Here is a 6,080-nt window from a genome sequence, read left to right on the forward strand (position 1 = left end):
GAAACCCTGTCTCTACTGAAAATACCAAAAAAAAAAAAAAAAAATTAGCTGGACATGGTGTCAGGTGCCTGTAATCCCAGCTACTAGGGAGGCTGAGGCAGGAGCATTGCTTGAACCTAGGAGGCGGAGGCTGCAGTGAGCTGAGATTGTGCCATTGCACTCCAGCCTGGGCAACAACAAGAGCAAAACTCCATCTCAAAAATAATTGAGTATAAGCTTCTTAAACTTTTATATTTGGAATTAATTGGGATAAGGATAAGTTGCATATCAATCGTTTTGTGCTACCACATAAGCCTCTATTGTTTCTTTTTTTAAAAAGTGATGTGGTATAAGCACAATTTGATGACATGATTGCATTTTTAAAAACACCTCAGCCTAAAAATTTGTCGATATTTTTGACACTTTTGCCTGGTTCATGTCTGATCTTATATAAGCTGATTTGTTAGTGACATACAGTGAGGAATTTAAGAGGACTCCACAGGGCTCTTCACTGGCCCCTAAATTTCTGTCAATCAATATTAATGTGATATTTCTGAAAACAGTGGACAAAGCAAATTTATAACAATCTTGTTTGGATAATGCTTTAAAATAACTTTTCCCAATGTCTGGAGATGTTTTGAAATATACTGAAATTTCCATGGTAGTTGAGAAGTTATAGAATGGATATCAGGTGAGGAAAAAGGGAAGAAGGGTTTGATGGGAGAGTTAAATGGTGGGGAAGTACAAGAAACAAAAAAATATATAGAGTATATTCAACTGTGTGTGTGTGTGTGTATTTGTGTGTGTGTGTAGATATATACAGTTGAATGTACAGTATATATCAGTTGACCCTTGAATAACTTGGAGTTTCAGGGCACTGACTTCCCTATACACTCAAAACTTTGTGTGTAACTTTTGACTCCCTAATAACATATAATTAAAATTTTCATAGAAAGATTACTAATTGAAAGACTTAAGAGTCTATATGTCTTCCTCTGAGCTTCCATTTATTTGTGTTTTTTTTTTCCCCTAGAGGTGTTTTAATGCCTTGGATAACCTAGAATATTTTGGAGTATGGTAATTAATCCCTTTGATTCAATGACTCAGGAAGGTTCTAAATTTACATTTTATTATTGATATTAACTAGTCAAATCTATCATTGGAAAAAAGGTAAATTGTGCCAGAAGTTTAAAATTAACAAAATATAATTTGAAGTATACATTTTGTCGCCAAAGGCAAAATAGTTCTCCTCATTTTCTTATTGTGAACATCGTCTTTCTTTACTTAAAATGACATGTGCCACAATAAATAGTAAAGACTTGGAACCAACCCAAATGTCCAACATCGATAGACTGGATTAGGAAAATGTGGCACATATACACCATGGAATACTATGCAGCCATAAAAAAGGATGAGTTCATGTCCTTTGTAGGGACATGGATGAAGCTGGAAACCATCACTCTTAGCAAACTATCACAAGGACAAAAAACCAAACACCGCATGTTCTCACTCATAGGTGGGAATTGAACAATGAGAACACATGGACACAGGAAGGGGGACATCACACACCAGGGCCTGTTGTGGGATAGGGGCAGGGGGGAGGGATAGCATTAGGAGCTGTACCTAATGTAAATGACGAGTTAATGGGTGCAGCACACCAACATGGCACATGTATGCATATGTAACAAACCTGCACGTTGTGCACATGTACCCTAGAACTTAAAGTATAATAAAAAATATATATAATAACAAAAATAAATAAATAAATAAAATGACACGTGAAAAAATAGTGAAGGACAATATCAGACACTTTTTCTGTTGGTGAATTTACAGGTGTTAATTGAAATATGAACATCAGGTAAGTTTGTGTTTAAATATCACATTGCAATATTTTCATTTTCTGTCTTTCATGGGTCCTCAATAATTTGATTTTGAATAGAACAATTACTTGCTTAAAAACAAATACTCAGAACATACAAGTGTCCATTTATAGAATAATGAAATCACTAGGCAGAAGAGGTGGAATGTGTTCTAAAGTCTGTGTATGTGACATATTGTAGGAGTGTGAGAAAAAAAGTTGAATGTGGTGATGGGGAAAACACTGAAGTTCAAAAGAAGCGAAGACAGGAAGCTACTCATGGAAGCAGCTTTTCTCATAAATCAAGAAATGCTACAGATTATAAATGAGATGAGACTGTCAAGATGAGACCTAACAGGAGTGTGAAGACCAAAAATTTAAAAGACATGGTTATATGCTTTGAGTAAACTCTATATATAGGACAGTGTTATTGTTTGGTTCTGTGTTCCCCACTCAAATCTCACCTCAAATTATAATCCCCATGTGTCAAGGGCAGGACCAGGTGGAGGTAATTGGATCATGGGGGAAGTTTTCCTCATGCTTTTCTCACAGTGAGTGAGTTCTCATGAGATCTGATTTTTTTATAAGCATATGGCATTTCCCCTCCTAGCATTTTGCCTCCTGCTGCCTTGCAAAGAAGGCACTTGCTTCCCCTTTGCCTTCCGCCATATCTGTAAGTTCCCTGAGTCCTCTCCAGCCATGTGGAACTGTGGGTTAATTAAATCTCTTTCCTTATAAATTACCCAGTCTTGGGCAGTTCTTTATAGCAGTGTGAAACTGGACTAAAATAGAAAATTGGTACCAGGAGAGTGAGGCACTGCTGTAAAGACACCGCTGTAAAGACACCTGAAAATGGAAGCAACTTTGGAACTAGCTAATGGGCAGAGGTTGGAACCATTTTCAGGGTTCAGAAGAAGACATGAAGATGTGGGAAAGTTTGGAAATTCCTGGAGACTTGTTGAATGCTTTGACGAAAATGCTGATAGTGATATGGACAATAAATTTCAGGCTGAGATGCTCTCAGATACAGATAAAGAACTTGTTGGGAACTGGAATAAAGGTGACTATTGCTATATATGCTTTAGCAAAGAGACTGGTGGCATTTTGCCCCTGTCCTAGAGACCTGTAGAGCTTTGAACATGAGAGAGATGATTTAGAATATCTGGTGGAAGAAATTTATATGCAGCAAAGTGTTCAAGAAGTGACTCGGGTGCTCTTAAAACCATTCAGTTGTATGCATTCACAAAGATATGGTTTGGAATTGGAACTTACATTTAAAAGGGAAACAGAGAATAAGAGTTCAGAAAATTTGCAGCCTGATGATGCAATAGAAAAGAACAATCTCATTTTCTGGGGAGAAATTCAAGACTGCTGCAGAAATTTGCGTAAGTAACAAGGAGACAAGTGTTAGTCACCAAGACAATGGAGAATATGTCCGCAGTCCATGTCAGATGTCTTCACTGCAAGCCCTCCAATCACAGGCCTGAAAGACTAGGAGAGAAAAAAATAATTTTGTGGGCCACGCCCAGGGACTTGCTGCTTTGTGCAGTCTCTGAACTTGGTGCCCTGCATCCCAGCTGTGTCTAATAGTGGCCAACATACAGCTCAGGCCATTGATTTAGAGGGTGAAAGCCCCAAGCCATGGTGTCTTACATGTGGTTTTGGGCCTGCAGATGCACAGATGTCAAGAATTGAGGTTTGAGAACCTCCACCTAGATTTCAGAGGATGTATGAAAACTCTTGGATGTCCAGGCAGAAGAGTACTACAGGGGCAGAGCTCTCCATGGAGAACCTCTGTTAGGGCAGTGCAGAGTCCCCACTGGGGCGCTGACTAGTGGAACTGTGAGAAGAAGGCCACCAACCTCCAGACCCCAGAATGGTAGATCCACCAACATCTTGCATCGTACACCTAGAAAAGTCACAGATGCTCAACGACATCTCATGAAGGCAGCCAGGAGAGGGGCTGTATCCTGTAAAGCCACAGGGGCAGAGCTGCCCAACGCTGTGGTATCCCACCTCCTACATCAGTGTGATTCGATGTGAGACATGTAGTCAAGTGAGGTCATTTTGGAACTTTTAAGACTTAATGACTGCTTTATTGTATTTTGGACTTGCATGAGGCTTGTAGCCCCTTTGTTTTAGCCAATTTATCTTATTTGGAATGGGACTATCTATCCAAAGCCTGTACCCCATTGTATCTGGGAAGTAACTGACTTGCTTTGGATTTTACAAGCTCATAGGCAGAAGGGACTTCCCTTGTCTCAGATGAGACTTTGGACTGTGGCCTTTTGAGTTAATGTTAAAATGAGTTAAGACTTTGAGGAACTGTTGGGAAGGCATGATTAGTTTTGAAATGTAAAAAGACATGAGATTTGGGAGGGGCCAAGGACAGAATAATACGGTTTGGCTCTGTGTCGCCTTCCAAATTTCACCTTTAATTGTAATCGCCATAACCCCCACATGTCAATGGTGGAAACAGGTAGAGGTAATTGGATCATGGAGGCAGTTTCTTCTATGCTGTTATTCATGACAGTGAATGAGTTTTCATGAGATCTGATGGTTTTATAAGCATCTGGCATTTCTTCTGCTTGCACTTCTCATTCCTGCCACCTTGTGAAGAAGGTGATTTTCTTCCCATTTGCGTTCAACCATTATTATAAGTTTCCAGAGGCAAACCCAGCCACGCAGAAGTGTGAGTCAATTAAACCTCTTTTTTTAATAAATTACCAGTCTCAAACAGTTCTTTATAGCAGTATGAAGACAGACTAATACAGAAAGATATAGCTGTTTTGGAAACATCAGAAGTACAGTTGTAGCAATAAATAAAATATGAATAGATTAACTTTTGTACACCTATTTGTGTTGAAAGCACCAGGAGTCATAGCCAACCATCACTTTAACATTTCTCCAGCTAATTCTTCTGATTTATTTTTATGTTGGGTTAGCTAGTGACTACCCCACTAGCTAAAAAATATTTTTAAAAGTATGTATGTTAATATATCTTGACTACTTTTTAATTTTCCAATTAAAAAATAAATCACATTTTAATCTCTGTGTCTTGATTTTTCTCTTTTAAGAAGAGCTCATTGACTTAGGGGCTACATACTATATGACAAGTTACATAAATCACAGTTTTCTTAAATATTTCCCTATTGATGGTTACTCAGCTTTTTTTATTTTTGCCATTAATAACAGTGAAGAAATTAATGCTCTTGCATTTGAATTTTAAGTACAGGTGATTGACTTCTTTTTATAACATTAAAGAGGTGTAATTGACATACAATAAACTGTAATTATATAGTAGGCAGCTTACTAAGTATTGACATATGTATTTACACATCAAAACATTACCACTATTAAGATAGTCGAACATCCATTATCTCTAAAAGTTTTCACATGCTACTCTGTAATTATTCCTGTCTGACCCTCCCACTGTCCAAAGGTAATCAATAACCTGCTTTCTGTCCCTAAAACTCAGTTTGCTATTTCTAGAATTTTCTATAACCAGGATAAATTTTTTAAAGATCTTATTTTTTTCACTCAGTAGTTATTTTTGGTGCATACATATTTTTTAGGATATCAATAGTGTGTTTTTATTGCTAAGGTAATATTTTATTTATGAATATCCCACAATTTATCTATTTATCCAAATGTTGATGGACATTTGGTTGTTTTGAGTTTGAAACTATTATAAATAAAGCTGCTGTAATCATTGGTTTTCTATTCTTTGTATAACATATATTGTTGTGGTTGAGGGGTGCAGATATCTAGAAATGAAATAGCCCGATTGATGGTAAGTATGTTTTTAATATTTTAAGGTTCTGTTAAACTGTTTTCCAAAGTATTTGCATTATTTTTCATTCCCACTAACAGTGTATGAGGATTCCAGTTTTTCTACATGCTTACAAACACTAGATATGGTCAGTGTTTTTAAGTTTAGCCTCCCTAATAGGAGAGCGGCTTTAATTTGCATTTCACTCATAACTATTGATGTCAAGCACATTTCTGTGTGCCGATTTGCCATCTCTATGTCTTTGGAGAAGTGTCTGTTAACTATTTTACAATTTAATAAAAACTATGTTGCTTTCTTATTACTAAGATTTGGCAGTTATTTATATATTCTGGATCCAAGATCTTTATGAGATATATGATATACAAATACTTTCTCCAAGGCTATGATTTGCCTTTTATTTATGTAATAGTGCCTTGTGAATATCAGAAGTCATTTTTGATGAAGTCTAGT

General features: G+C 36.9%; 1 long non-coding RNA gene across 7 annotated transcripts in view; it reads left to right on the forward strand.

Moving 5' to 3' along the window:
- The window catches only part of LOC134739414 (uncharacterized), a 66,520-nt gene extending 61,635 nt beyond the window's left edge, over window positions 1-4,885 (forward strand). For all 7 annotated transcript variants that reach the window (XR_010126046.1, XR_010126048.1, XR_010126044.1 and 4 more), the window contains one exon: window positions 2,040-4,885. This is a non-coding gene — a long non-coding RNA (uncharacterized LOC134739414). The remainder of the gene's footprint in view (window positions 1-2,039) is intronic.
- The last annotated feature ends 1,195 nt before the right edge of the window (window positions 4,886-6,080 follow it).

This window comes from Pongo pygmaeus, chromosome 3, assembly GCF_028885625.2.
Source record: "Pongo pygmaeus isolate AG05252 chromosome 3, NHGRI_mPonPyg2-v2.0_pri, whole genome shotgun sequence".
NCBI lineage: Eukaryota > Metazoa > Chordata > Mammalia > Primates > Hominidae > Pongo > Pongo pygmaeus.